The sequence below is a fragment of the Mytilus galloprovincialis genome, chromosome 1, assembly GCF_965363235.1.
Source record: "Mytilus galloprovincialis chromosome 1, xbMytGall1.hap1.1, whole genome shotgun sequence".
NCBI classification, from domain to species: domain Eukaryota; kingdom Metazoa; phylum Mollusca; class Bivalvia; order Mytilida; family Mytilidae; genus Mytilus; species Mytilus galloprovincialis.
In genome coordinates, this window is record NC_134838.1 from 113,718,082 (window position 1) to 113,730,173 (window position 12,092).

A 12,092-nucleotide genomic window follows, 5' to 3' on the forward strand; every position below is an offset into this window, starting at 1 on the left:
CGCTTAATGCAAAAACACAACTTTAATATAATGCACCAGCGATTATTCAGCAGCACAAACATTTGGCGGCGATACAAACAGTATGTTCATATAAAACAAAAGTCTTTAAAAATATAACAACAAATCGTTAAAGACGTGCACAATCCCTTTGTGCAAAAACACAAACGTAATTAATTATGCCAAGTTTTCTTGGAATGTTTGTACAGAGAGGCTCTAAATTTATAGAATGTTCCACAAGTAGAGCATTGGAATCTTTCTGGATTTTCGTGTCCTTTGGCATGCTCTGCCAAATATCTTGGGCATTTGAATGATTTGTTACAAATATCACAGTTTGATCCCTTAACTTTTACACCGCAGCTGAATACATGCCTTCTTTTGTTTCTAATATTGGTAAACTTTGCCCCACACTTATCACAACTGTGTGGTTTTGTTCCCTCATGCATGGATTTGTGTCCTTCAATATCCGCCGTATAGTTGAATCCTTTTCCACATTGGGGACATAAATATTTAAAGCGGTTAATATGCTGGTTTTCATGGTTCTTAAGTCCAACTCTGGATTTAAAAGTTTTAGGACACTTGGAACATTTATAATTAAAAGCAGTATGTAATAGTTTTCTGTGGTTCTCTAAATGATATTTTGTATCAAACTGCTTACTGCACTCTGAACATTCCAACATGGAACCATTGTGTCTCCGAATGTGTCTTTTAAGGTTGGCCTTGGTTGAGAATTTTTTATTACAAACATCACAGTGTACTTCCTTGGCTTCAGTCGAAGGTGATGGTTCGATGTTGGAATGTTCACCAGTAGATATGAGTACATCCACATGTATGTTGGATTGGTCATTTGTAGATATAGCAGGCTCGCTATCCATATACTCATTTGTAGATATTACTGGTACGTAGTCGGATATTTCAATACTTTCCTCCTAAAACATAAAACAACATCAATCAAATATTGCAAAACCACAAATTCGTTTACCATATGAAGCAATGAAAAAGGGAAGGCTACATGGTTATATTTTCCAATAAGTTTCTCGTTCAGCTTTTCGTCATTTCTTTTCATTTGTTTATTTTATATAGATTAAGATATAATTGAAACAAAAATAATATACCTGATCAACACTTTTGTTATTATTCAAATCGGCTGTGCAGTTATCATCTAACAAAACTTCACATCCTAGTCCTAAGGATTCATTGAATTCACTCAGGAGAAGACCTGTATACGCCATTACCTAAATAATACATTTAGTATATATATTTGGGTAACATATTATTATATTTTACAACATATACATGTACAAACAATCAATATTTAGTATTTAGCATTATCAACTTGGTATGAAAATTATACGGGTTTGCATGGCATTTAATAGTTAGAAAGAGCCATATCAAACAGGCTTAATTTTAAAAATATAATTAAAACTACTACAAATCCCATGTTAAAAAAAAAACAGATCTTATTGCACTTTTACAGTTACCGATATTGCACTTATATATTTCGGTAAAATAACAATTGCAAAATAGAGTTAAATCTAACAGAACATTTCACATTTATATACATTTATTTATATTCAATGGCGATAACAATATGCCTGAAATTTCAATGAAAAGTACGTATAGTATCCAAAAGATAATGGCTAAATATATATTATCAGCATCACAAAGGGTCCGGTGCCAGGTTTCTTAAACGTCCTAAAGGGTCCGGTTCCAACCATATTGACAATAAATTACGTTTTTCTCCGCTCTGAAGGTTTCCTAAGGATTAATTTCTTTTCTCTTGACAACATTTAATGTCAAACCATAACCTGTAAGTTTACTTACTGGATATGGAAACTGAATAGCTTAGAAATAAACAAAAAAAATATCACTTTATGCACTCGAACGCATAACATGCAAGTTCATATTCTTTAATTTGTTGAACCCCAACTGAATTACAAGCCTAATCCTTCGATTTTGATCTTGTCAGTTATCATTTTGTTCCGTGTTATAATTCATAAATACCTTACATTGTTCTAAAACGTGATAAATATACTTTTTTCTGGGGAGCGTGAAGTTGACTTACCAATAAAGTGTGAAGTGTCCGTTGCTACTAGCAGCCAGTGTCCGTTTCCGCCAGAAGTGGCCGTTATGGTTATGCACCGTGTAGACGTCCTTCCATAAATCTTTTTTTCTGCTCTGACTTTGAAGAAATGACTACTTTTCGCCCAATCGAAATGGTGCATGGACATATTTTGTTTCATATTAATTTATTAGAATTATTTTCAATATTATCGGTATTAAACTTGATTATCGACACATGAAAGTTTGTCAGCATTGTCAATCTTTTTAACGTTAAAGTACCAATAGTTCGGTCACTACTCAATTAAGTTTGTCGATAACGTAGCTAATTTTGACGGTAAAGAAACATCAATTCGATCACTTCTCTGTTACGGGCTGTATATATCGATCAGTGGATTTACAATGACAATGTACTCGAAAACCCGAAATAGATGACATGATATTAAAAATGTTATCAGTTGATAAAAACAACTTTCAGCGCTCTACCGATTGATCGCTTTCTCTTTTTGTCGATTTTTATTAAAATGATCACTTTTAAATCGAGATAAACCCCATAAATAACTGATTATAGTATCTATATTGAGTTATATTCCATGTAATATTTTAATTTCGAACGAAACACACATAGATAGTTTAATATTTTTATTTAATATCCCCCTCGGGCATAGCAATCTTTTTAACTGTTTTTTTGTTTATGTAATTTTGTAGACAGTATGTTTTGCTGACTGTATAGTAGTTGAAGTTCTGAATTTTTAAAAAAAAAATTTAAACTACTTCATTTTAATTTTTCACCGCCAGGAATTCGTGAATGGTGGTCTTAGGTTATACATTTGTTTTTTTTTTTTTTTTATTTTTGCAAGGAATTTTTATCGGAGGTATATGACAGTTAAGGAACATCATCTTTGGTTGTCAAAGTATATATTTTTTTTATTCAAATCAATTATTACCAACACAATAACAAAAACAAAAATGAAAGTAAACCAATTCACGAACTATCATGAGTGTACACTATGCAAAGTACTGACACTACAAAAACAGTTTCAATTGAACTCTCTGTTATGTGAAAAAAGCAGATATACTCCACAATAAGACGCCAACGACACGTTGAGGATAAATAAAGGCAACAGTAGTATACCGCTGTTCAAACTCGTAAATCCATGGACAAAAAACAAAATCAGGGTATCAAACTAAAACTGAGGGAAACGCATAAATATAAGAGGAGAACAACGAAACAACACTACAATGTAACTAACACACACAGAAACGGACCAAGCATCAGACAAAATCCCACGAGAATAACAAATATAACATCAAAACCAAATACATGAATTTGGGATAGACAAGTACCGTGACACGTCTTATCGCAATGTCAATTTACACTCAAAAATAAGAGAAAACAAACGACGCAACGTTAAATTGTAACACACACAGAAACGAACTATAATATAACAATGGCCATAACGAAAGAAAGGGTCATCATGTTTGATATAAACAATCTGGGGAGGATGACTTCAGTAATAGTTAAATTGTCCTGCATTAAAAACAATAGACAGTCGTTTCTTTTAACTACTGTCATATTCTGCAAAATCAGGATTGGTAAAGAGAAAACATATTTACGTATTATATACTTTTAGTTTTTTTTTAGTGTTGCGTTTACACGCAAAAAACCACTTATGGGATAGAGTACACATCATCCGGAATCAAATCTGTTGCCCTAGATTGTGACCCCACTAAATTTGACTAATAACCGAAGTTTGTAATACCACGCACACAAATACTATATCAGGAACTGTTAAGTCCTGCACCACGTGATTTGTTATGAGGTTTAAGTTGCTCAATCTTTAGTGTTTTATATAGCATACTGATTAAAATGCCTTTCATAATTTTTCGAATTATTTTGTCTATTTGTGTTTAGGTGAAAAGACATGTGTATTGTTTACAATATGTTTATGATTTATAAAATAATATTCAATATGGATTATGATTTTATAATAGCTTCAATGCGACTGAGTTTTTTTTCGTGAAATATTTCATACAATTATACGAAAACCATATTCTTGAAGATGGAGTGTAAGAATGAATGGTTCTATTTCGTCTTATAAAATGTACAGAGTGCCATTGATTAGAAGAAACGTCCGAACCTTTTGATATTTTCACTACAAATTCAAAATAGACAATATGTGTTTTCTCTGAATCACTTTATTTACACCAGTGATGACGATCATCTGCTTTGCTTTAATGTCTAACGTGTGAATTGCTATTGTTTTCATTGCATTCTAGTGAAAGAGGTTTTGACAGGTGTTTGTTTGTAGTAAATTTGACACTGCAATGTTTTTGTTATAAACTTTGAATTCTTTATTTATATTTAAAACATAGACTATTTAATGATACTTATTGATTATACTTGTTTTCCCCACATATTACAGATCATTCAAAATAATTGACTTTTATTTCTTCAAATAAAAATGTTCAACAGGTAAAACAAATAAAATTAGATTTTGTTGGTGAACAAATCTTCTTATGTTTTGATGATAAATTTTAATGGTCCTTAAGATTCTGTTGACAATATGACTTTCCGATCATCTATAATACGCTATAACGCAATCTTATTTAACTTTATTTATTCAATGCTATTAATTTTATTGACCTTAAAAACTTTTATGTGTACAAGAAGACACCGTAAACGTCCTTATGCTATGTATGTTAGAAACACAGAGCAATTTAAAATAAAGATTACAATTGAAAAAGTAAACAAATAAGTTGTAAACACAATAAAAATAAGATATAAAGATGCAATTTAAAAGTTTTCGCAATACAGTTAATTGACTGATTGTTGGTATTCATATGGGGACCATATGTACCCCTTTAATAGCAGATTTGTTCATGTACTGTTGTGTATATTTGTGTTTATCTTACTTCTTATACAGTATTATTATATGTTGGTGACCCCATGTACATTCAATATTAGGTCATTGGATGTGCAAATTTTTAAATAAAAAATAGTCTTCAAGTTATTGAGTTGAAAAAAGGACGCCAAAATACACACCAAGCAGAATATCACACTCCAACAAAAAAAAAAAAAACAAAAAAAAAAAAAAAACAAAACACAAACACAAACACAAAACTGTATTTTGGTTCATTGCTTATCTAATAATTGTTGCTCGTCAGATTTTATCAGAATATGACCATTTTGTAAACTTGACTATTAAAAATAAAAATACAATATGACCTTGTCGACCAAATACATATAATTAAAAAAAAATCTATGCAGTTACAGGAACAATCTGTCTTAAATACACGTTAGAATGTCACATTAGAGCATAGTCGATTTCCCTGCAGCTTCAAATTACTACTTGACCACGCTTGGTCAACTAATTAGCATCAGAATCAAACCTTGAATTGATTTCTACCATATTTTTATGGTAAATTAATTTGTTATGAGAAAATAACATTACTTATACACGTAACACATGTCTTGTAATACACCGCTAAAACGTTTGTGATATACAATTTATATTCCAGATGACATTTTATTTTTTTTCCAATTGATTGTATGTTGGTCATAATTTCCTATACATGTCATATCAATTCTATGTAAAGTGCTATGCTTTTAGACTAATATAATATCGTGGTACGAAAGGAATCAAAAGTCAACAGTTCGTGAAATAACAGTAGTAATATTGCTACGTTTTCCTTTTATCATGTAAATCACTAGACAACACCGTGGTAAATTTCTACTGTTTAAAAGTGCTCAAACTGCTGTTAAAGATATTCATAGGCTGCCATGTCATCATATTACTATTTGAATTGATATTTTTGTCTTACGTTTGCTGCGTTGAGTTTTATTTGTAAAACTAAATTTGAACATCAACGGAGTTGAAATATGAAAAACAAATAATTGGAGTCGGCATTTCACTAAAACTTAAAGGGGAGATGATTGTAAGATTACGAAAAATAATTAGTTTCACTTGTTTCTCCAAAAAATAGACTTCTGAATGGAAAAACGTAGCTCTCGTTTAAAAATCGAATACAAGCTACCTTAGTGAATTCAACGTACGCGTAGTGAATAAACTTTAATTACTCTTAATAATCAATTATCAATGCTGACCGTTTTAAACAGATGGTTACCATGTTGATACATTTATTTTAGTATAAAATCGGTAAATTTATATTTTCGACAAGTTTTTATGAGTCATTATCTTAACATCATCATTTTCTTTGAAAACAACAGTATGAATAAAGAGAATTATTGGGGAATTTGAGAAACCTTTCAACCCCATACGACTAACAGAGGTCACGGCAATGTCTTCTTAACGAAAGACACAAGATTGAAAACAAACAAGTCAACGCAAAATCAACTTCTGAAATAAAAAAAGGAAATCATTAATACCATTATTTCAAAAAATCCGAAATATGAGTATTAACAAGATGTTTCAATCGATTCTACATAACTATTTTATCCATTTTCTTGTAAATCGGAATGTACAGTAATAAAGTATCCTATAGATCTCTGTCTCAGAGGACTATATTTAACACTTTTTATAAATATCATTTCACAGTTAGAGAATGCTTGATTAAACTGGCTTAATTAGCTTTGTATTGTGCGGATCTATATATCCCCCATATCACCACCATAGAAATGATTTCATATGTTTGAACAGAAAATCGTTCGTTTGTCGTTATCAAATAACCTTGGCATGGATAGCAATAGTTAATAAATGAAATACAAGATGTGATCTAAAATCAAATATTATAATGCCTTTATATTGCGTAACAATATGTAACTTTAAATAAAATACGTCATTGCTCAATATAAGATTAAATTTCGTTGTTTTTGAGAGTTGTTGAACTTAATAAGTGTTTTTTTGTCATTGGAAATGTAAACTTACGCAAAATAATTCAGTAAAATGCATGGATCAATTATTTTAATAATATATATTGATTATTGTAAATATACTTCAAAGTTGTCTTTAAACTGTATCACCACGAGTATAAGATCATGTTTCCATATCAATGTGCATAAACAGCTTGAATGAGAAAAAATCTCGTCATATATACTATTGATAACGTGTGGATATAAACTCAACTCTTAAGTATTTTAAATTTTATTATAATAATGTACATTTATATTAACAACAGGGTGAAATAAGTCGAGAAATAAGTTTCCTCTATGTTGTTCTTTTTCAAAAAAGTTAAAATATAACATCACATTTCAGCAATATTTCCTCTGTCAATGATAAGAAATGTCACGACATGTCTACGACATATATCCAAGGTTTTTCGTTTACCATTATGGGTTTTTTGTCGCTTAAATAAGCTTCAAATTATATTTTGTTAGTGATTGCCGATGGAGAGCATAGCGGTTATTTTTTTACTCTAAGCATTCCTTAGTTCTGACGAGTAAATAAGACACAAGAGTTTTTTTCACAATGTTGTTTCCATTTTGTTCACTCATTAATTCATATTTTACTTAATTTTCCATTATCGAGAAGGTTATATACGGTATGTACTATCAACCAAAAAAGAAGGTTTGTATCGGCGTCTTTGATTTTTTACGTTACTTTTTTTTGTACTGACTGATGTTTGTCTGTTTGACCTTCACTTTTATAGACATGACGGTGTCAGTTTATTTTCGACTAATGAGTTTAAATGTCCCTGTGGTATCCTTCGCCTTTTTGTTGTTAATATACTATCAACTACAAAAAATATTTTTGTAGGCGTCTTTGACATATTTACTATTAACTACAACAAATTTCGGTTGCCTACTTCGTATTTGATTGTTTGTCTCAATGTTTAGTTAGTTGTGATGTATGTAAACACACTTGTGGCTGCTGGATACCAATTATTGTCTCATTTTCATATAATGTCTGTTTGATTGCTCACCCAATTTTGTTATTACAAAAGAATCAACTACCATACGATTGGGAGCTTTAGCTAGCTATAAAACCGGGTTTAACCAAGTCAGGAATATTAACAGTTGTGTTTAAATATTACCGTTTCATTTCATCAGTTTATATTGACCGTCTCTTAATAAATTTACCTTGGAGCTCGTTTTGTTTAAATACTTTCTTAATTAGGTCTTTCTACTTTTCGGTGGAAAGACCTATTGTATTTGATCTGATTATTATTATTATTTTTTTCTTCTTCCGCTTCTTTTATTTCTTGTCTCAAAGTGTCGCTTAGATGTTTGGTATATGATATATGAAGGGAGTTTTCTCCCCTCTTGTATGTAAAAATACGCGTGTGGTGATATAACTCAATATTATTAATTCGTATATTTTAACAAATTTGATTCGTTTAGAGATAGTCACATGTTAAACTATATTTTCGAAGGTAGAGAGAAAACGGCGGATAGCAAAAAGCATATTGACCGGCAAAAAGCATATTGCACGGTTATTTTTAGAATATCTAAAAACCGATATACTTTGTGACGTCATGTAATGAATTTCAGGATATTGTTTAACGTTTTGAAACAAATGATATCTGTGATCGATTATTTGACGAAAAAAAAATCTTCAAATACATAAAATGTAAAAAAAAAGTAAATGAAATAACAACTAATATGTTGTTATTTTCAAGGAGACAATGTAATATCTATAAAGTTCCAACAAACATAAATGACGATTTTGATACAGACATGGTCGGAAATTAATAATATAACAAATATAGCCTTCGTATGAGGTCAATACAGGATATATCGACCCAAAGAAGTATATCGACCTCGGACTTCGTCCTCAGTCAATATACTTCTTTCAGGTCAATATATCCTTGTATCGACCTCATACAAAGGCTATATTTGTATATTAACCAAATATAATTAAGACCTATGGTCTTTTGATTTGAGGTCCTTGGTTTATGACCTTGAAATAAATCTCAAGGTCATAGCCTAATTTGACATTCTAGATTTTGACCTTTGCTTTACCTCAAATGCTTAAATGATAAAGCCATGAGACTTTTTTTAATAGGTTTCAGACAATTTAACCTTGAAAAAACTAAACGGGAAGTGACCTTGTATAAACCGGAAGTAGCTATTTTTTGTACTTCATTAATATTTAAGTATATAACCAGATATTTTAGGAATCATTGTCAAGAAAATATATCAAATAGTATCGGAAGAAACATTTTTCAAACCGGAAGTAACAAATTATCTCCCTTATTTAAAAATATTGTATAGAAACCATATATTTTTGGAATCAGCGTACAATAAGCTATCATTTGACGATTGTAATGACATTTTAAACCGAATTTTACTACTTTAATATTAAGATACATGGTTTTTGGTGGAAAGACCTTCAATTATTCTCTGAACAATTGGTTTTTAATTATTATTATTAACATTTATCCTCTTTTTTGATTTCCAAGCAAACATTTAAGAGTAAAATGTCTTATGCAATTTGAACTTTCTGGGGTAAATGACTTAAAACCTCTTTGAACTTGTCATGCCTAATATACATTCCTTGCATCCGTATCAAATTCTCTTAAAAACTAGGAAATAAAATTAATGATCCTTGATCCTGGATAAAAATGTGTCGGTTTGAATTTGTATTTGTTGATGGAAATACATATTTGTGTTGTGTTGTGTTGCTGTTGACAATAAGTATATTAAACATTTAATCGAGTAGACATTAAAATATTAAAAGTTTGACGACAGTAAATGAACTGGTGCAGTGCTTATTAATTGTCTCTGATTTCGTAAAATATAAAAATTGGATCAATATCTTTATATTTTTTTTATGTAAGATTTACATATCAATGAAGTATTATTGATAGAAAACTAGAGATTACAGCCATATCCTGTACTCTGACTTCAATTAAACACCTCATCTCAAGCGATTCATTTGTGTATAGAAACTTTATTCTGATAAACCTTTGTCAATACAATGGTTACAGAAGATACATGTAATATAAACAACAGATATGTCTTTACCAAAACATCTTCAAATTTAAGCGTTTAACTACAATATTAAGGCGGACGACCACCTATGAAACATTTTTTTGCTCAAAACAATTTAACGCTACATTTGATTTTTTCATAATCTATAAACAAATGTAAATATAGTTTCCGCATTATGTCAAAATAGTTATGTTTTTGTTTCAAGACAAAGGATCAATGCACAGGTCCGTTCATATGCTAAATTAAGAAAGGAGACTGTGTAATCTGTTTCCTCTATAACTTAAGATGTCAAGCATGAATTCTTTAAATAGCAGAGATTAACTTAAACACATTTTGTATCATACATTTTGCTATGAAGATAGTATGCCTTCAACAACAAAGATTATCTCACACACTTCAATTGTTTCAAGCTTATATCAGACAACATGTCACCTAATTTCTGATTTATCAGCAAGTGAAATATCGAACATGTGATCATTGTTTTCCAAGTTTACGATCGGTAAATCATGAGTATTAAGAGTCTATAAATGACTATAGAACAGGATTACTGTCACAATCATGTTTAATTCAATCAAGTGTATTGTCATCCTCAAACACATTAACGATAAGTTTCTTGGTGATCATCTCTATGATTTGAGTGGCAAACGATAATAGTTGCGATATAGATTTTACAGCAATCGTACATTGAGTAAGTAAGATATACACTTTAAAGCACTATTAAATAGTGTAAATTTGATATCCATTGTACAGAAATCGTACAAGGAGAGATTAAAATATACACTTTGCACCTGTTTATAAAACTTTATTTTTTTTTGAAAAACTAAGGATTATTTTTTATCCCAGACAGAGATTACCTAAGCCGTTTTTGGCACAACTTTTTGGAATTTTAGATCCTCAATGCTGTTCAATTTTGTACTTGTTTAGCTTTATAAATTTTTAGATATGAGCGTCACTGATGAGTCTTATGTTGATGAAACGCGCGTTTGGTGCTTGTTACTAAATTATAATCCTGGTACCTTTGATAACTATGTGCAGCAACATAATTCTAGAAAAGGAACAAAACAACATTTGCTGTCCTTAATCTTAAAACATATTGAAAGGTTTTCAGCCAAAAGCAAATGAATACAATGAAATGAATGATCAATACTATTCTATATATGCAATGGACAATAACTTTGTTTGTGTGTCAATCTATTTTGAAATCGTATGTAAATTACATTAATTAACAGCTGGCAAAACCTTCTTCACTTCTTACAAAGCCTACGTTTTGTTGCACGACAATATAGTATAGTGATAAAAACGAAATATTCAAGACTCTAAGTATTTACAGGACACTGTTAAATGAATTAACCATAGCTTACCATACCAGTGTACCTACCGAGTTAATAACATCTACGTTATTTGTTCACTGTTTAATAGCCGTCACATTGGTATTAATACCATATATTCTAATTTTATATGAAACTTATTTTATTTGTAATAAAGCCGTATATAAAGCCACATACATGTATCTCCAACTTTCTCAGCATCTGTTTGAGTTATATGACCAGCTATCAAAGAAAATGATAACCGATTCAAGCCAAAAAAAAAAACCGTTACTGTTAATGGATTGATAATAACTAATACATTAATTTTGAGTTGCAGGACATTTTAAAACTGGTTATAATTCTCCAGTTGAACAGGAGACGAAATGCATTTATCAATACAATTTCTTTTTGTCGAACTTGTGTTTCTTTTTTTGTTTTTGGCGATGAGAAATTATAAATTTTCAAAATGGTGCACATACTTTATAATGGTCTATTAGATCCGGTTTGGAATATATATGAGTTTAAATAGTAACTTATTTTTCTGGTGACTATATGGCATTTTTGAATGATCATAATTAATTGCTTTTTCCAAAAGGAAATTCACCCTTTCTATTAATTTTAAACAGGTGCAAATGATATTTTCCAATGTTCAATCTAAATCAAATAGATGATAAAAACAAAGAGAGAATTATTTGCATTCTTCGCAAGAAACTGAAATATCTGGCATTCTTAAAAGCTGTTTTTACCAGTCTTACGCATCTGAAAATGAATAGGTAGATAGTGTATATGTCACTTTATTGCAAGGAAAACACTCGATACATTTTGTGTTTATG

General features: G+C 30.3%; 1 protein-coding gene and 1 long non-coding RNA gene across 4 annotated transcripts in view; both read right to left on the reverse strand.

Annotated features, from left to right (window-relative positions):
- LOC143052265 (orexin receptor type 2-like) overlaps positions 1-12,092 on the reverse strand; it is a 98,073-nt gene that overhangs the window by 34,294 nt on the left and 51,687 nt on the right. The window lies entirely within an intron of this gene.
- LOC143052288 (uncharacterized) lies at positions 27-2,078 on the reverse strand. Its single transcript, XR_012971066.1, has 3 exons — positions 2,063-2,078; positions 1,113-1,232; positions 27-926 (listed from the first exon to the last, which is right to left on the reverse strand). It is a non-coding gene; the product is annotated as an uncharacterized LOC143052288 (long non-coding RNA).